The sequence below is a fragment of the Hyperolius riggenbachi genome, chromosome 5 (assembly GCF_040937935.1).
Source record: "Hyperolius riggenbachi isolate aHypRig1 chromosome 5, aHypRig1.pri, whole genome shotgun sequence".
Lineage (NCBI taxonomy): Eukaryota > Metazoa > Chordata > Amphibia > Anura > Hyperoliidae > Hyperolius > Hyperolius riggenbachi.
The window spans coordinates 342,636,490-342,657,294 of NC_090650.1; the positions used below are offsets into that span (position 1 = coordinate 342,636,490).

At 47.9% G+C, this 20,805-nt stretch overlaps 1 pseudogene; it reads left to right on the forward strand.

Moving 5' to 3' along the window:
• LOC137519419 (transcription factor Sox-17-alpha-like) overlaps positions 1 to 17,488 on the forward strand; it is a 60,419-nt pseudogene extending 42,931 nt beyond the window's left edge.
• The last annotated feature ends 3,317 nt before the right edge of the window (positions 17,489 to 20,805 follow it).

The window sequence follows — 20,805 nt, forward strand, 5'->3', positions numbered from 1 at the left end:
CCAGAAGAGTGTCAGAACTACAGTCACTAAACTGTAAGGAACCGTATCTCACGTTCTTCAGAGATCGGGTACAGATAAAGCCGGTACAATCATTTATCCCCAAGGTGGCTACTGCATTCCATATGAGTCAAGAATGGTCTTTGCCAGTTTTCACGGAAGAGAACTCGCCCACTCTGCATGCATTAGACGTATCTAGAGCTCTATTAGCCTATTTGGAGAAAACAAGTGGCTTTCGCAAGACAGACACCTTGCTGGTGATCCCAGCTGGATATAGGAAGGGTGAGGCTGCAACTCCTAGGACAATATCTAGTTGGCTAGTTAAAACAATTCAGAGTGCTTATAAGGCTAACAACCAGCTACCTCCAGATGAGATAAGGGCGCATTCGACCAGGAGCCTGTCAACGTCATGGGCGGCGCAGGCCAGAGTTTCGGCAGATAAGATCTGTCAGGCAGCCAACTGGAGCACGATTAATACCTTTATTAGGCACTATCAAGTAGACACTTCCAGCTCTACTACAGTGGATTTTGGCAGAGCTGTAATTGCTTCTTGTTCTGGGCAAGGAAATGCTCAATAAAATGTTTTCTTTATGCACCTGCAAGTTTGTCCCTCCCTTGTGATTTGTTCTAGTTAGTTCCCATTGTGCTGCCATGGAGGCATAAGGAAAACGGAAAATTGTATACTCACCTAACGGTAATTTTCCTTTCCTGATGCATCCATGGCAGCATGGGATACCCACCACAAACTGTTCGGTGAGTATCTACTTACAAAACATGGGACCACGGTACACATGCAAATTTATAATTAACGTCCTGTGAGGTAATGGGGCGGGACCATTACCCATTGTGCTGCCATGGATGCATCAGGAAAGGAAAATTACCGTTAGGTGAGTATACAATTTTCCGTTGTATGGGCATCTGAGTCACCTGAGTAGGTCCTCATAAAAGGCTTAGGGCTCATACACACATCAGACAATAGTCTTTGGAAAATGAAAGATCACAGACCAATTTTACCCCCTTCCATGTAGTATGAGAGCCATACCTACACAGTCTATTCTATGGAGCTGAACTCCCCATCAGACAGAAATCTTTGCAAGATGCTGCACACAAAGATGCTGTACACATTCAAAAGATCCGTTCCTGCAAAAGATCCGTTCCTGCAAATTGCATTCATAGTCTATGATATCTGCAGATCCTCATACACACCTTGTTTAACAGACATTCATCTGCAGATCAGATCCACCAAGATGGATTTTCAGATCTGCAGATGATTGTCTGATCTGCAGATGAATGGGGAGTTCAGCTCCATAGAAAAGACTGTAGGTATGGCTCTCATACTACATGAAGGGTGGTAAGATTGGTCTGTGATCTTTCATTTTCCAAAGACTATAGTCTGATGTGTGTATGAGCCTTAAGGCTGGATTCACAGTTGTCAGTTGCATAACGCATGCGTAATGTGTTCAAATGTGTGTGAACTGCAATGGAGACTACCATACACTGGTCGATTTGCCATCAGATCGACCAACAGATAGATCCCTCACTGATCGAATCTGATCAGAGAAGGATCATGTGGCAGCCTTTATTGCAAACAGATTGTGAATCGATTTCACTATGAAACTGATTCACAATCTGGAGCTGCCACCGCTTACCGCATACATTGCCTGATCCGGCCGGCGCGAGTCCCCTGGTCTTCGCTGTCTCTTCTCCGCTCTGGGCTCCAGGGCTACAGCCAGCTTCACTTTACTTCCTGCAGGGGGAAGTTTAAACAGTAGAGGGCGCTCAACTTTAAACTTCCTGCTGGGACAGGACGGAGTGAAGCCTGCCGGAGCCCAGCGCGGATAAGGGACGGCGGAGAGAGCAGGGACTCGCGCCGGCAAACCGGTAATGTATTGTCACTAGCATCGGTCGTCGGACATTCGAATGCCGCTATCGACACACTCCCGACCTACCGGCGATCGAGCGAAATCTTCCGCATGGACAGATCGACAGGAACAATCGATTTCGGATGGTAATCGATCGTATGGGCCCCTATAGACTTTAATGCAAAGCCTGCATGCAGTAAGTTAGAATAACGCGATCAGTTACAATGCTTTATTGTGAACAGGCCCATCGAATTGTATGGTCAGTGAGTTGACAAGCAGAATTATTCTGCAGTGCAACTGAACACTGTGAACCTAGCCTAAAGGTATGTACACACGTCCTGATTTTCTGACCAACTTGTCGTCCAACTTGTCATTTGAATGAGAGGTCGAGCGACTGATAACAGCCGGTTTGCCCAATTGCTTGGTGGATCAGTTGGACCAACTATCATAGAAACAGGTCCATACATGTGTACAAACTACCAGCGGTCCTTTGCAGAGATGTGGCGAACGGTTCCCGAACCATTCGCCGGCGAACATCTCCAAATCCCTGGGGCTCTTACTACTTCCGGGTCGCACTGACCCGGAGTAGTACGCCTGCGCTGCCCGGCGGAGCACATCCTAGATCGCGCTCCTGTTGCTGGGCACTTTCTGCACGTGTGCGTGACATCATGAATGACGTCACGCTCATGCGCAGAGAGTGCCCGGCAACAGGAGCGCGATCTAGGACGCGCTCAGCCGGGCAGCGCAGGCGTACTACTCCTGGTCAGTGCGACCCGGAAGTAGTAAGGGCTCCAGAGATGTTCGCCGGGCGAACAGTTCGCCACATCTCTAGTCCTTTGTCCAACTAATAAGTCAAAGAGAGTTGGACGACGTCCAGCCTGTCAGACCTGTAAATTAGTTTGTCGGCCACTTTGTTTAGACTTGTGTACATGACGTTTAAAAGACTTATTGTTTTCCTGACAAGTCGTTCAAAGGACTGATCCATACGGCAATCAGGATAAAGTTGAACGTGTGTGTATGCATCTTAAGTGTCCTTAGTCAGTTTGTAGCCAGTGTGTGGACAGTTCATGGAACTAATAAAGGTGAGTATAAATCACAGTTCTTGCAATATTCAGTAGCAATCAAAGCAATAAATACAGAGTTTATACAGGCATTGGTACGTTCAAGGTTCCGGCGGAGCTAATGAGAATATATGCAAGTGCAGGTTAATAGTTCTAGCAGATAGAAAAAGCAGGCTATTAAGGGACCCAAACATTCAAACGATGTCGAAATACAGCAGATTTGATCACTGATTAAATCTGCTGTGAAATCGTTACACAAATGTTGACCGATTTCCACCCAAAATCGAGCGATTCAGTTGATCTGTCTAGGTGGAAAATTTAGCTCGATCACTGGTGGTTAGCGGTGTTCGATACGGTGACGACTGACGCAGCATAGCGGCAGCAATACATTACCTGTCCGGCCGGCACGAGTCCCGGTTCGCTGCAGTCTCTCACTTCTTCCGGCATCTTCTCAGTGTTCACTTCCTGTCCCGTCCTGTGAGAAGGTGAAGTTCAAACAGTAGAGGGCGCTCTACTGTTTGAACCTCCTTGTCACAGGATGGGACAGGAAATGAAGAGGGAGGACACAAAGAAGTGAAAGACTGCTGGGACCCGCGCCAGCGGACAGGTAATGTATTGCTGCTGGCAGGGGGTTGCGAGGCAGCCAGACGCGGATCTAGAGGGGTGCAGGTATGGCTAGTGTGATGGGCGCTAATGTACCATGGGCGCCATGTCTGCCCCCATGCCACTGCCCCCCACTGTCTGCCTCCCCTCCTGGGTTGCGCCCCCCAACCTAGCCGCTGCTGCCCTTAAGCCACCGCTCTGCTTCCTCTCCTGTCAGCGCCCCCCCTGTCGCGTCTCCACTGGCGTCCCTGCTGGTGTCATGGTAACAAACCACCTAGTGAGATCCTTGGACAGAGAGGGCGCTCAAGCCACCCGGCTGCTGTACTTCAAATGCGGAAGTGACATCACTTCCTGCATTTGGAGTACGCGGGTAGCGTGTGCACCTTCTCTGTCCAAAGATCTCACTAGGTGGTCTGTTACCATGACGCCGGCGGGAACTCTGCTATGGCAGCAGTGGGGGAGCGGCACACACCGGGATACAGGTACAGCAAGCAGCCTGCACCCAGCGACCATTCACTCTGCCCAGTCATCCTGACCTGTACCCAGCCATCCTTCACCCTGCAGCCAGCCACCCTGCACCCAGTTACCCTTCACCCAGTACCCAGCAGCCAGCCATCCTGCACTCAGTTATCCTTCACCCAGCCACCCTTTACCCCAGCCACCCTTCACCCTGCACCCAGCCACCCTTCAACCTGCCCAAGCCACCCTGCATGCAGACTCACCCTGCACCCAGACTCAGCCTGCAGTTGGACCCAGCCACCCTGCCCCAGCCACCCTTCATCTAGCCACCCATTCTGCACCCTAACCTAGCCACCCTTCAAGGGAAAAAGGAGTGGGGGGAGGGTGCACTTTCAGTGTTTGCCATAGGCGCCATATTACCCAGATACGCCTCTGGAGGCAGCGGTGAGGTAGCAGCAGTTCCACAGGTTGTGAAATCGATGTAAAATCTGTGTGCAGTGTATGGACAGCCAATAGATCCCTCTCTGATCAGATTCGATCTGAGAGGGATCTATCTGTTGGTCAATCTGGTGGCAATTGACCAGTGTATGGGCTGGTTCAGACGGACGTCTGCGTGGCGTCGCCTTTGGGGGCGTTGCAACAGCTGCGCGGTCAGGCTTTCAGTAGCCTTCGCTTCATGTTCCGATGCGCTCGCGTTTTTTGTTCCCCTAGGGGGACATTAGCCGTCGTGGTTGGCCGCCCCCTGGAAGCTACACATCGCTTCCAGGGGCAGCTCGAATACTCGCGAAAATCGGGACCCGAACGCTGCGATCGTGCAAACGCTCGGTGTAAACGCTTCCATTCACTTGAATGGGAGCGTTTACCACGACGTTCCGAACGCTTGCGGTAAATGTTCCGCAAGCGTCTGTCTGAACCAGCCCTAAGGCTGCCTTAAATTCCAGCAGATAAAGAGCAGGATGTTCATTCCAGCAGGTGAGACGAGCAGGCTATTAGTTCCAGCAAACATGGAAAACATGTGCAATGTTTTCTTGGCAAACTTTGTGTGAGCTCATTTCAGCCAGTCGACAGCCACATATATGTGCAAATCCTGCAGGGATAAAAGCAGGTGATAGCGTTGCTCAGAAAGTATATTTTTCAAAAAGACCTTGTAGTTTTGAGAAAATTAGTGTTAAATTTAGAGGAAAAAAGTCTGTTTAAATGCAGTAAAATGACAAGTAATGTATTAAGATGTATTAAGAATGTGGGGTTCCCCCTTCCAAGCCTCTATAACCCCTTGTCCCCCATGCAGGCTGGGATAGCCAGAATGCACATCCCCGGCTGCTTAGGGTTTCACACCATGAGCTATAACAGCCCGCATGGTCCATGGTATAGGGGGCCTCTGGAGGAGAGGGGCAGCTAACACCCCCCCCCCCCTCTCCCCCACAGCCCTTGTCCAATCCATGGACAAGGGGGCTCTTCCCCATCTTCTGCGCCCCAGGAGGGGCCAACGCCCTGGGGGTTCATCGGGCACCTGCAAGTTCCTTTTAAGAAGAGGACCCCCAAATGCCAGCCTCCTCCCCAGAAGAAATGTATTTCTTTTTAAAGTGTATTTCTTGTTAAATAATGCAAGCTTCCTGGCTGTGTTGCTGTGTTACTTTAAAGGAGTCATCAGGCAAATAATAGGAAAGCCGATTTACTTATGTGGGGCTTTCTCCAGCCCCTTGCAGCTATCTGTTTCATGCTGACAGCCCCGTTCACAGCCGCCGGCCCGGGGTCCCCGCATGGAGCAGAGGATGGCCTTGAGGTTGTCCTTACTGCGCCTGTGTGAAGCGCCGGTATCAATCACGTTGTCCGCGGCGTACTGCGCAGGTGCAACAGTTCTGCTACTGCGCCCACTTCTGGAATTGCATGCAAGTCACACAATGCTTTCCTATGGGGAAAAACTGCATGAGTAGTTATTAGGAACAGGTTTAGTGTTAAAGAAAACAAAGCAAAATGTGCTGCCCCATGATATACTTACGCAGGGTTTCCTCCAGCCCCTTGCAGCCAACATGACTCTCAGTATTTCCGCTTGCAGCCTCCAGCCCGGGGTCGCCACCCTGCTGGTGCAGAGGCCAACCTCCTCTACTGGCCAACCTCCTCTACTGTGCCTGCGTGAGCGCTGCTGTCAATAGAGTTCACGTTGTCCGCAGTGTACTGCGCAGGTGCAGAACTAATGCGCCTGCGCAGTACACTGAGACAACGTGGACTTGATTCACAGCGGCGCTTCACACAGACGCAGTAAAGACGGCCTCGAGGTCAGCCTCTGCACCGGCGGGGACCCCGGGCTGGCGGCGGCTAGCGGAGATGCTGAGAGGGATATGTCGGTTGCAAGGGGCTGGAGGAAGTCCCGGGTACGTATATCATGGGGCAGCACATTTTGCTTTACCACACTTCATAGAGAATTTGTGTGTATCAAACCAAGTAACACCTGACAAATCTGGCTTTGCAAATTTGGCCTAATTGGCTACTCACGAGACATTGCTCATGCAAATAAGTATTTGCTTTCGCATGCCAAAGTTTACAGGGTTAAAACCAATACCGCAAAGCGGTTGCCCTGTGGGAATTAGTTCATGCTACATAAGCACTATCCAGGAGCGCCACGGGGAGGCTTCCCAATGCCCCCATACAACCGGGGTGCCGCGGGGCCCCAAGCTCTCTCACTGCCTGGAAACCACAGCGCCATCCCGGAGGGGGAGGCTGGGAGGTGCAGACGACCCCCCCCCCCCCCCCCCCATTTTGCTTTACGTTTCCTTCAAGGTGGCCACTAACGATCCAATTTGTAGCAAAAAATCGTTTGAGCAATCAGAAAATTGTAATTGGAAGTGAAATATCGTAATACATCATTCATTACACCATCAATGAACCAATCTTTGCTTCCTATCACGACTGACAAAAAAAAGAAAACAATCCAAATTTTAATCAAAACTAATGTTTTTATAATCATTCATAATTGATTGTGTTCATCAACGGAGATTATTTACAACCAATCTGATCAGAATTATCTGATCAAAGGATTTTTTTCCTAGAAATTGGCACTAGGAGGGAGGGGGGGGGGGGGGGTTAGTGTTAGGCATAGGAGGATTGTTAGGCATTAGGAGGGAGGCTAGCGTTAGGCACTAGCAGGGGGGTTAGTGTTAAAGGACTTACGAGCCCACATTTAAAAAAAGATCCGTACCTGTATGATTTTTGAAGGCACGGAGGATGCCATACGCGCCCTCCGTGCAGTTCCACGCTAGAGATGGTCCAAACGGTTCGCCCGCGAACGGTTCCAGGCGAACTTTGGGTGGTTCGCGTTCACTGGCGAAGGCTAACTTTTGCGGAAGTTTGGTTCGCCCCCATAATGCTCCATTAGGGTCAACTTTGACCCTCTACATCAGTCAGCAGGCACATGGTCGCCAATCAGACTACACTCACTCCTGGAGCCCCCCTTAGGGTAGCCATACACTGGTCGATTTGCCATCAGATTCGACCAACAGATAGATTCCTCTCTGATCGAATCTGATCAGAGAGGGATCTTATGGCTACCTTTACTGCAAACAGATTGTGAACTGATTTCAGCCTGAAACCGTTCACAATCTGTTGAGGTGGTGGTGGTGCTGGCGCCGCTCCCCCCGCCCGCATACATTACCTGCTCCGCCGGCGCGACTCCAGTCCCCAGGTCTCCGCTGTCTTCTCCGCTCTGGTCTCCAGGTCCAGCATGCTTTACTTCTTCCTGCCCGGCAGGAAGTTTAAACAGTAGAGCGCCCTCTACTGTTTAAACTTCCTGCCGGGCAGAAAGAGGAGAAGACCCGGAGACCAGCGCGGACACGGAGCAGCGGTGACCGGGGGTAGTCGTACCGGCGGAGCAGGTAATGTATGCGGCTCTATTGCGGCGGTCGTCGGGTACTCGAACGTCGCTAGTGACGTGCTCCCTACCCGTGAGCGATCGACTAATTTTCCGCACGGAGCGATCGACGGGATCGGATGAAATGGATCGAAATTCGGCGTGTAGCGCGAACGATTGGCAGCAGATTCGATCCCAGTGATCGAATCTGCTGTCGAAACGGCGGCAAATCGGGCCAGTGTATGGCCAGCTTTATAAAAGGCAAGGTTCTCCGGCCGTTTTACTCACTCGTCTGCCTACAGTAATTAGTGAAAGGACAGCTGCTGACAGACTCTGCTAGGTAAAGTTTAGTTAGGCTCTTGTAGGCTTGTTAGCTTGCTCCTGGCTGATTGTTATTCCTTTAATAGCACCCCACAACAGCTTCCTCCTCCCTCCTCTCCGGAGGAGGAGGATCTTGTCTTTCAGGGATTTGTAGGATGTCAAAAGCACGCTCACATACATTGGCCAGGAATCAAACCCAGGTCAACTGCTTGGAGGGCCACTATGCTCACCACTATACCACCAACACTACAGGCTGAAGCCAGCCTAACTGGCCTGGGAAGGATGACAAGCTAGGTGGCCATGCAACCATTCCTGCTCACCTAAAGCTTACTTGTGTCTTACAACACATTGGCTTAAGACTTTACCAAATCCAATGCTCCAATATGGGGAAGCTTCTCTGTTTGCTGTTTTTTTGTTTTGTTTTTAAGTGTGGTATCACAGTTCACTCATCTCTTCAACTACAAGAAAGGCCCAGGAGTAGTCTTAGCTACCGTAATATCTATGTTATGGCAGGGCCCTTATTACACTTTCTCTTACTGGGCTATGGAAACAGTTTTACCCATGCGATAAAGCGAGGTGCAAAAATTAAATCATGCCTAGCAGAGGATGGTTCAATCCATCAACCTCTGGGTGATGGGCCCAGCACACTTCCGCTGCGCCACTCTGCAGTTTGTTTACATTTGTATACAATCTAAGTTTAAGAAGGGTACATTAGTTGAAATAGTTACACTACAATCTGTTACAGCAAGGCCCTAATGACACTTTCTCTTAAGAGGCTATGGCCGCCAATTGGCCCATGTGATAAAGCAAGGTGTAAAAAAAAATAAAAATAAAGTACACCTAGCAGAGGATGGTTTCGATTCATCAACCTCTGGGTTATGGGCCCAGCACACTTCCGCTGCACCACTCTGCTGCCACACGGCAGGGTCTGTGGCTAAAGCCTCATCTACACTGGTAGATGAGGCTCCGATCCGGCGGCTCGATTAGCCACCGGATCGCCTCTTCCGCGTACCCGCTCGCTCGCCGGATTAGATTCCCTGCTCGTCCCCGCCGGCACCGCTTATCTTCCACTCGATTCCCTTCCATTGTCCCCTCGCGGGGAACGAGCAGGGAATCGGCGGTAGCAAGATCCGACCTGTCAGATCTTATCAATCGAGCTGCATCATCTACCCGTGTAGGAGGCTTAAAAGTTATTAGATACAGATGATTACAGGATATCCAGGCCATTTGCATTGTTAATAGAGTCTGACAGATTTCCTTCCCCCTTCAGGTATGCTTCATTAGCTTCATTAACTAGTACACTCAGTTGGATGTAATATAAAATTGCATGGCCTCTATTGTGGTTAACCACTTGAGGACCGCAGTGTTAAACCCCCCTAAAGACCAGGCCTTATTGTTAATTGACCACTGCAGCTTTAAGGCCAAGCTGCAGGGCCGCACAACACAGCACACATGTGATTTCCCCCCCCCCCCCCCCCCCCCCCCCCCACCCCACACCTTTCTCCTCACCAACAGAGCTCCCTGTTGGTGGGGTCTGATCGCTCCACAGTTTTTTTTTTTTTTTTAATAAATATTTTATTTTTAATAAATTTAGTTTTTTTTAATTTACATTCCCCTGCTTCCTCCCTCTCTCCCCCGCTAGCCATTCAGGGTGATCAGCTGTCATAGGCTTCAGCCTATGACAGCCAATCACTCCCCAGTCTCAGGAGGGGACAGCCATGTCACATGGCTGTCCCCAGTACAGCGCTGCTGTCGATCGTAGCGCTGTACATGCAAATAGACGGCGATCATGCCGTCTAACAGTCTCCCGAATGGCGATTGCCGCTTGGAGACTGAAGAGGGGGCAGAGCTCCGCTCGAGCAGGAGATGCGCGCGCAACCTGCGCGCGATCTCCTGCAAAATGCAGCCCCAGGACTCAATGCCAATTGGCGTTACGCTGTCCTGGGGCTGCTGTTGCGACCATGCCCATTGGCGTGGGGCGGTCGTTAAGTAGTTAAAGGACAACTAATGACTCGAGAGGGATACAAAGGTTGCCATAATTTATTTCCTTTTGAACAAAACCAGTTGCCTGCCTATCCTGCTGATCCTCTGCCTCTAATACTTTTAGCCATAGTCCCTGAACAAGCATGCAGAAGATCAGGTGTTTGACATTGTCAGATCTGACAAGATTATCTGCATGTTTTTAGTGTGATTCAGACACTATTGCAGCCAAATAGACCAGCAAGGCTGCCAGGAAACTGGTATTGTTTAAAAGTAAATAAATACAGCAGCTTCCACATCCCTCTCATTACAGTTGTCCTTTAAGCCAGTGTTCCCCAACCCTGTCCTCAAGGCCCACCAACAGTGCATGTTTTGTGGAAATCCACAGAGGTAGTTAATCAGCGCTTCTGAGACACCAATTACCTCACCTGTGTATGTGTGTGTTTTTTTGCAAAACAGGTACTTTTTTTTGGTCATCACACTTAAACGAAATTGTACTGATGATATTAAAGTGGTCTAACACCCAGCATTTCAACTTTGCTTTAAAAGATTGCTTACAGCTTATAAACTATTATGCCAGATTTTTTTTTTTAGCAGAAATTCACTGAATGGATTAAACATGACATTTTAGTGCTGCATTTAGCTAGAAATGCTCCTGGTGCTTGCTTGTTTAGTTACGAATGTATCTATCTACAATGTAACAAACAAACACTGCTCTGAGAGAACAAAGAGGGCTTCCCCAGCATGCTTTTCAAAGGTCTATTTGTATTCCAAATAAAGATACATTTTGTAACTACGAGGTACAGACTAACCAGCAAGCTCATGGTGACCCAGAACTCATTGGAGTGTGTAAGGGACTACAATGGTCCTAAAAGCCCCCTTACTAAGATGTTAAGAAAAACAAAAATTTGCTTTCCTAAAACAGAAAGAATTTACGATAATTCAGGTTGGAGTGAGCTCGAGATGTCTCCCAGAGCACCACTGCTGAATATATGCAAATTAACCATTGTACCCTTAGAAGCTAAACACACCTCCAGAACCGCTGGAATGCAATGATGTGTCAGCTTGTTAAATTGTACAGAGCCATAATAATCCAACATGCATACAGACTGTTTCGGGTTGTTTGATCCTCATCAGTGCATGGCATGGATTAATTTGGCTCTATGGAGTAGGGCTTGTAAACCGAGAGGTACAGACTAACCAGCAAGCTCATGGAGACCCAGAAATAGTTCTGGGTCACCATGAGCTTGCTGGTTAGTCTGTACCTCTCGGTTTACAAGCCCTACTCCATAGAGCCAAATTAATCCATGCCATGCACTGATGAGGATCAAACAATCCGAAACAGTCTGTATGCATGTTGGATTATTATGGCTCTGTACAATTTAACAAGCTGACACATCATTGCATTCCAGCGGTTCTGGAGGTGTGTTTAGCTTCTAAGGGTACAATGGTTAATTTGCATATATTCAGCAGTGGTGCTCTGGGAGACATCTCGAGCTCACTCCAACCTGAATTATCGCAAATTCTTTCTGTTTTAGGAAAGCAAATTTTTGTTTTTCTTAACATCTTAGTAAGGGGGCTTTTAGGACCATTGTAGTCCCTTACACACTCCAATGAGTTCTGGGTCACCATGAGCTTGCTGGTTAGTCTGTACCTCTCGGTTTACAAGCCCTAGGCCACATACACACATCAGACTATAGTCTTTTGAAAATGAAAGATCACAGACCAATCTTACCACCCTTCATGTAGTATGAGAGCCATACCTACACACTCTTTTCTATGGAGCTGAACTTCACATCAGAAAAAAATCTTTGCAAGATGCTGCAGACACAGATGCTGTACAGACACAAAAGATCAGTAACTGCAAAAGATCTGTTCCTGCCAAAGATCCATTCCTGCAAATTGCAATGATAGTCTATGAGATCTGCAGATCATCATACACACATGATTTAACTGACATTCATCTGCAGATCAGATCCACCAGGATGGATTTTCAGATCTGCAGATGATTGCTTGATCTGCAGATGAATGTCAGTTAAATCATGTGTGTATGATGATCTGCAGATCTCATAGACTATCATTGCAATTTGCAGGAATGGATCTTTGGCAGGAACAGATCTTTTGCAGATACTGATCTTTTGTGTCTGTACAGCATCTGTGTCTGCAGCATCTTGCAAAGATTTTTTTCTGATGTGGAGTTCAGCTCCATAGAATAGACTGTGTAGAGTATGGCTCTCATACTACATGAAGGGTGGTAAGATTGGTCTGTGATCTTTCATTTTCCAAAGACTATAGTCTGATGTGTGTATGAGCCTTTACTCCATAGAGCCAAATTAATCCATGCCATGCACTGATGAGGATCAAACAACCCGAAACAGTCTGTATGCATGTTGGATTATTATGGCTCTGTACAATTTAACAAGCTGACACATCATTGCATTCCAGCGGTTCTGGAGGTGTGTTTAGCTTCTAAGGGTACAATGGTTAATTTGCATATATTCAGCAGTGGTGCTCTGGGAGACATCTCGAGCTCACTCCAACCTGAATTATCGCAAATTCTTTCTGTTTTAGGAAAGCAAATTTTTGTTATTTTTATTTTTGTTTTTATTTTGTAACCACAGATAAGAACGGATGCGGATTCCCAGTTAAATCCAACACTAAAATGTCATGTTTAACCCATTCAGTGAATTTCTGCTTAAAAAAAATCTGGCATAATAGTTTGTAAGCTGTAAGCAATCTTTTAAAGCAAAGTTGTAATGCTGGGTGTTAAACCGCTTTAATTATAGAGCAGAGAGATGAATTGTGTGAGAAGTTTAGAGAAAAAGGTTATGAGGATAGTGTAATTGAGAAGGCAAAATCTGATGTGGATCAATTGAAGCAAGAGGATCTGTTAAATAAAAAGAATAAGGTTATAAATGGGGACCATTCTTTGAAAATTAACCTCAAATACTGTGCACAAAGCTTTCTGGTGAAGAAACTTATCAATAAGCACTGGGGTCTCCTGAGGGAAGATAAGATACTTAATGAGTTATTACCAGAACAACCTGAGTTTATCTACAGAAAACCAGGTAATGTAGGCCTCAGAATAGCAACTGCGGCGGTAAAACTGAGTAAGAAGAATCAAATACCACATGGAGGTTTCTCAAGATGTGGCAGATGCAAAAACTGCCGCAGCACTAGGGGCTATTCAAAGGTCAAAACAGTAGAAGGACCATATGGGGGGTATAATATAGATGGACTGATTACCTGTGACAGCAAGGGCGTTATCTACTGCTTGATTTGCCCATGTCAGAAAAAATATATCGGCCGGCCGTACAAAAAGGGAGCTCCACAAAAGAATAGGAGAACACTTTAACATACACAAAGGTTGGGAGGAACATCCTCTGTCTAAACACTATAAAAAATACCATGCTTGTAACGTGTATGATACAGTGTTCTTTGGAGTAGAGAAGATTGAGCGAGACCCAAGGGGGGGGGGGGGGGGGGGGGGTAACCACCTAGCTAAGATGTCAAGAAGTGAGAGCAGGTGGATTTTTAACCTTGATACCATGGCCCCGAGGGGATTAAACGAGGAGATGGAAATTTTTGGATTTTTATAAGACAGGAATTAATGTTGTTGAGTGGAATGTATGGGGAAGGGTGCGGTGCTCTTTCTTCTTTTTTGGGGAGTAGTGGCAGGTTGTCTTTTTGAAAAATACTATTGTCATTATGCATATTTTATAGTTACTTTTATTCTCCTTACATAATAGGTAGTTTTTTATATTTCTTATGAGCCTTTATATATAAATGTTTTTTCCTTTATGAATGTGGTCAAATCCATGGGATATTATATCCATTTTTGTAATCTACATGGTAAAGGATGGACTATAAGAAAATCAAGATGTGTCCAAATAACGAAGAGTTAATGAAGGTGTATCAGGAAAGGGATTGTTGGGGAAGAGGAGGAGTTAACACACTATTTAAAGATGGAGGTGAACACATACCACTTAGGTACAGATTCTGATGAAGACGATCGTAATCGTCGAAACATGTCAATCTAAAGTCTGGAGGGGCGCCCCAGAGACTGTTAAAGTACCTAAAGAGGAGAGTGTACCCATCTATGACTCTAATTGCGGGTCCTCGTGGAGCAAACCAAGTTGCCGACTGACCAGGAAGTGTAGGGGCACTGGAGTGGAATGCACAAGAGTCGGACTTCCGCATCCTTGCGGATCACAACACTGGTGGGGACTGAGTTCTCGCGGGAATTGCCGTGCGCTTTCCGGAGTGTCGTTACGGTAGAGGAATCCTTACGGCGGAGAGCACGAGTGAACACGCTGCCCGTGAGACCTGTAAACAAACACGGCAGACGCGCCGTTCTTTGCTCACACAAGCTACAGCATCAGAGTACATCAGGTGATTGATCTTTGCACAGCAAGGACGCATGTGGACACCGCAGTGAGGGAGACATTGAACCAGCACTGATACAGGTGATTTATAGTCAGATGTTGGTTGAAATATCCAAGTCTTCCTCTATTTGTGTATGCACCCTGATTGTTAATAGCCCAAAGGGGTACCAGTGATTGTTTTGTCCTTGGACATTTGGACATAACCCATTCAGGAACTGGATGTTATGAGCAGAGATTGCTATTTTTTATATGAAACGTTTTTAGAAACCCATTTTTATCAGGCACCACACAACTCCCATGTATGCATGTGTGTGTAAGTGGGTAATGCATGGGGAATTAGTCTGAGGATATATTCTTGTTTGAAAACATTTACTAATAAAGGTACTTAAAGGGACTCCGAGCTCACGAAAAAAAGAAAAGTTGTACTCACCAGGGGCTTTCTCCAGCCCAGTGCTGGTCGGGAGGTCCCACGCCGGCGTCCTGGCTCCTCTCCTTCTCCCCGCTCCGGTATAGCTGACAGGCCGCAGCCCGGGCGACACTCGGTGGAGTGTCGGGCTGCAGCTTCCGCGTATGACGCGGATTACGTCACACGCCGGCCGCCTCGCGTCATCACGGCGGCCGGCGTGAAAGTACTGCGCATGCGCGATTAAAGCGCGCATGCGCAGTACTTTCACGCCGGCCGCCGTGATGACGCGAGGCGGCCGGCGTGTGACGTAATCCGCGTCATACGCGGAAGCTGCAGCCCGACACTCCACCGAGTGTCGCCCGGGCTGCGGCCTGTCAGCTATACCGGAGCGGGGAGAAGGAGAGGAGCCAGGACGCCGGCGTGGGACCTCCCGACCAGCACTGGGCTGGAGAAAGCCCCTGGTGAGTACAACTTTTCTTTTTTTCGTGAGCTCGGAGTCCCTTTAACTTTTAAACAGTATTACCTGCGCTCCTTACATAATCAATTTTTTAGGTACTTTTGGTGGGCCTTGATAAAAGGGTTGGGGAACTGCTTTAAAGCGGATTTGAGATGAAAAACCAACTAGAACAAGTAACTTGTTGATATATCTAAAGTTTAGATAGATAGTTTACACAGCAAATCTAGCTGCAAACAGCTTCGACAGTATATGATTACTTCTTCCTGTGATACAATTACAGCAGCCATGTTTTGCTTGTGATCATTACACAGGCAAGCTGCTCTGTATCTCCACCTCTCAGCTTATGAAAACTTCACTCCCCTCTTCTCCTCCCTCCTCCTCCTCTGCCACTAAAATCTCTGGCTAGTAACCTCTTCCTCCTCCTCCCTCCCCCCTCCCCCAGACTGAGCTCCCATAAGCCATTGCTACATAAGTATCAGAGTGCCTTGGCACTGGAGGAGCTGTGGGCAAGGCATGTTTAGTTTATAGGGAATCAGGGTATTAAAACAAACAAAAAAAAGTATTTGGCTTGAGGAATGCCCTATAAACCATATGTGAAGAACACAATTATGCAATGAGTAAAAGTTTATCTCGGATGCACTTTAAAGAGAACCCGAGGTGGGGATCTTAGGGTTAAATCTATACACAGAGGCTGGGTCTGGCTATAGTGCCCAGCCTCTGTTGCTAGTTGAATATTCCCTAAATCCCCCCTGCGCTCTGCACGAGCCCATAAATTACAGCCGCGCTGGCGACACTGAGCGTGTCGCAGCGGGCTCTGTTTACCTTTCTAGTGCCACTCACGCCGCTCCCCCGCCTCCTGCAGAGCGCCGATCCCCGCCCACGTCCCTTCCCTCGCTGCTGATTAGAGAGAAGGGACTCGGGCAGGGACCAGCTCTCTGCAGGAGGCGGGGGAGCGGCGTGAGTGACATTAGAAAGGTAAACAGAGCCAGACAGCGGCGGCTGTAATTTATGGGCTCCTGCAGAGCGTAGGGGGGATTTAGGGAATATTCAACTAGCAACAGAGACTGGGCACTATAGCCAGACCCAGCCTCTGTGTATAGATTTAACCCTAAGATCCCCACCTCGGGTTCTCTTTAAGCTGTTTAGAGTTATCTTTATTACACTAGACTGAGCTTGTTAGCTAGTACTGTAGTCGTTGGAGTGCAGCAAAGTACTTCACATTATTGTGATGTCATTTACCACACTTGATACTAAAGGTTTTGTTTCTCTTGTGATTTGCAGGGAAGTTTTGGAGGTCCATGACCAATACTGACAAGTTACCCTTCACAAAGGAAGCACAGAGGCTGAGAGAGAAGCACCTGCAGGACCATCCTGACTACAAGTACCGGTATACACCCAGGAGGAGGAACCAGGTGAAAAAGGCTTGATGCACCTGCCAGAGCAGGCTGGTCTATCTGGCCTGAGTATGCATGGGAGGATGTGTGTGGAGAGCCTTAATGTGCGCCATCCTGAGGCACCCTACCAGCACCACACTCAGATGCCTCAGTCCAGCCACTACTTGGATCCTCAAGCAATGGTTGTCCCACATGACTACAGCCAGCCTACTCCTGGGACATCCTCTGTGGTAATGCCAGGACAGAACTCTCATACATTTCCTACTCAGGAAGAATGCTGGGTGATGCCATCATGCCAGTTGCTGCCTTCTTGCAGCTATAACACTACCTATCCTTCCTACCAACAGAGTTAAAACAACAACGTGATTTCCAGGTATATGGTACAGACAGAGTAAATGGGCCAATATGACTCTGTGCAAAGCATGATGGGATGCCAGACCCCACTACTAATGCATTACAACCAGATGTACATGCCCAATGCTGGAATGCATCAACCTGTGGCCCAGACTGGGCAACTCCCCGCTCTGCCAGAGCCGCAGCAGTTATTGACTGCAGAGGGCCTCCAACAGGCTGACATATCTGAGGTGGACACTACTTGGATCCTCAGGCAAGGAATGCCCCATATGACTACAGCCGGCCCACTCCTGGGACATCCTCTGTGGTCATGCCAGGACAGAACTCTGCTTATACATTTACTACTCAGGAAGAATGCCAGATGATGCTTTCACGCAGCCAGATGCTACTTTCTTGCAGCTATGATACAACCTGCCCTTCTCACGTGCAGAGCTCAACAAAATATGCTTTCCATCAGATGGTACAGACTGAGCAAATATGCCAATACTATACAATGCAGTGCAAAGCATGATGGGATGTCAGACGACACTACAAATGCATTACAACCAAATGTACATGCCCATTGCTGGGAAGAGGTGCGCTGTTCCTTTAACAGCAGCACCATGACCGCTGCTGGTTGTTAGGCTGTCAGGGATTGGCCAATTTGAATAGGAGGGGATTTGGGGGGTGGAGAGTTAGGGTATAGCGAGAGGGAGGGGTGAGGTAACGCCAGTTACCTCAGATTAGCAGCGATAGTGAACGGCCAACCCACCCGCCCTTTTGTTAGGAGTTATCCTTTGTTGGAGAGGGGGGGGGGGGGTTATTTTGTCAGGCAGCTGCCGCTATCCATGGCTACTGCAGGTGTGGGTACACGCGTTCTTGTGGGGGTTAGATAGTTTTTTTTCTGGTAAGGTAGTTAAGGTGGGGGTAATTAAATTGTGTAGTTGTTGTCGTTACAGGTTGTCACAGCTGGGCGGTCCCTTTGCTAGGGGTGGTGGATAGAGATCGGATCGAGGGGCTATGCTGGCTTGGAGAAGCCTGGTTTTGGTTGCTGGTGGTGATGGTGACGCATGTTAGCTCAGAGAACCCCCGAGCCAAGGTTTGCGGCTGGGGGTTGTTGGCTTCATGCAAAAGGAGTGTTTGGTGGGCCCCTCGTTTTTTTCCTAGCAAAGGGATGAAGATTTAAGCATTTTGTTTGTGTTTTGATATGTTGTATTATTAACCTCCTTAGCGGTAACCCCGTGTGTGACACGGGGTAAGCCGCCGGAGGGTGCCGCTCAGGCCCTGCTGGGCCAATTTAAATTTTTTTTTTTTTTTGCTGGACGCAGCTAGCACTTTGCTAGCTGCGCCAGCACCCCGATCGCCGCCGCGCGCCCGATCCCCGCCAGACCCCGTGCGCTGCCTGGCCAATCAGTGCCAGGCAGCGCCGAGGGTTGGATCCAGAGTCCCAATGACGTCCCGACGTCGGTGACGTCATCCCGCCCCGTCGGCATGGCGACGGGGGAAGCCCTCCAGGAAATCCCGTTCTTTGAACGGGATTTCCTGATCGAAGCGGGCGGGGGGATGCCGCTGAGCAGTGGTTATCATGTAGCGAGCCCTGGGCTCGCTACATGATTGAAAAAAAAAATTAAAAAAAACTGCTGCCCTGCCCCCTGGCGGTATTTTTCATACCGCCAAGGGGGTTAATGCATATATTGTAAATGTTATGAATATGTGTTAAAAAGAATGTTATATTTTCTTGATATTGGTTGTGTAATGTTTGCTGTGACCGGTTACAATAAAGATTGTATCGTTCCAACAGTCAAGAGTAGTAGCGTCGTACTTGTAGTTAAGAGTAAGATAAGGTATACTGTTGGAACTTGTTATCATGGCCGCAGCTAGTAATATGTGTAGTTAGTTGCAGTGAGGTATGAACGCTGCAAGGTCATGCATCAACCTGTGGCCCAGACTGGGCGGCTCCCCGCTCTGCCAGAGCCCCAGCAGTTATTGAGTGCAGAGGACCTCCAACAGGCTGACATATCTGAGGTGGACAAAGCTGAGTTTGATCAGTATCTGGGTTACATGGTGGCACTGGCACAAGAGGAGGCAATGGACAGTCATGGCCAGGAGCAGCCTGTGCTCAGTGCTGACAATGATATCTTCTCTGTTCTATCTGATGCCAGCACTGCTGTCTATTACTATCCTAATGCATGAGACTATACCGGGCTACTATTCCAGCAGTGTTGTCATAGGGTTCTCCCTCAGGGGAATCCTACACAACAAGCAACATGCTTTCCAGGTAGATGGTACAGACTGAGAAAATGGACCAATATGACTGTGCAAAGCATGATGGGATGTCAGAGCTCACTACAAATGTACTACAACTAAATGTACATGCCCAGTGCTGGAATGTGGACAAATGAGGTGGACAAAGCTGAGTTTGATCAGTATCTGGGTTACATGGTGGCACAAGAGGAGGCAATGGACAGTCATGGCCAGGAGCAGCCTGTGCTCAGTGCTGACAATGATCTCTTCTCCACTGTTCTGACGCCAGCACTGCTGTCTATTACTATCCTAATGTATGAGACTGTACCGGGCTACTATTCCAGCAGTGTTGCCATAGAGTTCTCCCGCAGGGGAATCCTACACAACAAGCAACAACATGCTTTCCAGGCAGATGGTACAGACTGAAAAAATTGACCAATATGACTGTGCAAAGCATGATGAGATGTCAGACCTCACTACAAATGTACTACAACTAAATGTACATGCCCAGTGCTGGAATGCATCATCCTTTGGCCCAGACTGGTCAGCTCCCCGCTCTGCCAGAGGCCCGGCAGTTATTGACTGCAGAGGACCTCCAACAGATTGACATATCTGAGGTGGACAAAGCTGAGTTTGATCAGTATCTGGGTTACATGGTGGCGCAAGAAGTGGCAATGGACAGTCATGGCCAGGTGCAGCCTGTGCTCAGTGCTGACAATGATCTCTTATCCTCTGTACTGTCTGATGCCAGCACTGTGTATTACTATCCCCTAATGTATGAGACTGTACCGCTGGCTACTCTTCCAGCAGTGTCGTCATAGCGTTCTGCAGCAGAGGAATCCCTCACAATCTAAGACATTGCAGACTTATTTCTGTGCTGGAAAGGCCATAAATATATACAGTGACTAATTTATGTAAATTAGTAAATAACTTTTCTATTTCACACACCATTAAGATTAAATATAATTTTAATATTTACTTTAGTTTAATGATGTGTCCACACCCTCACTGTATACAGCAATGATTTGTATTAAAATCAACAGGGATTTTATTTTTGCATTTTTTTTTAAATAAGTGTAAATTTTGAAGCCTTTTTAGTGATTTTTCTTCTGTGCTGTCTAATAGTTTCCAAAGCTGCATAAATTAAAGTCGGTTAGTCGGCGGTTTTGCCGTCTAACAGTCTCCTAGCGGCAATCGCCGCTGGGAGACTGACGACAGAGCGGAGCTCCCTCATTCTAGTGGAGATGCGCACAATCTCCTGCAAAACACACCCCCAGGACTTCACGACAATTGGCGTTAGATGGTCCTGGGGCTGCCGCTGCGCTCACGCCCATTGGTGTGAGGCAGTCCTTAAGAAGTTAATATAGAGTATTAAAAGAATATGTTTTTTTCTTTCTAAAAAATGCAATTTTCCTGGCTGTACTGGTGAGCCTGTGTAATACTTTTAGGCCGCTTTTCC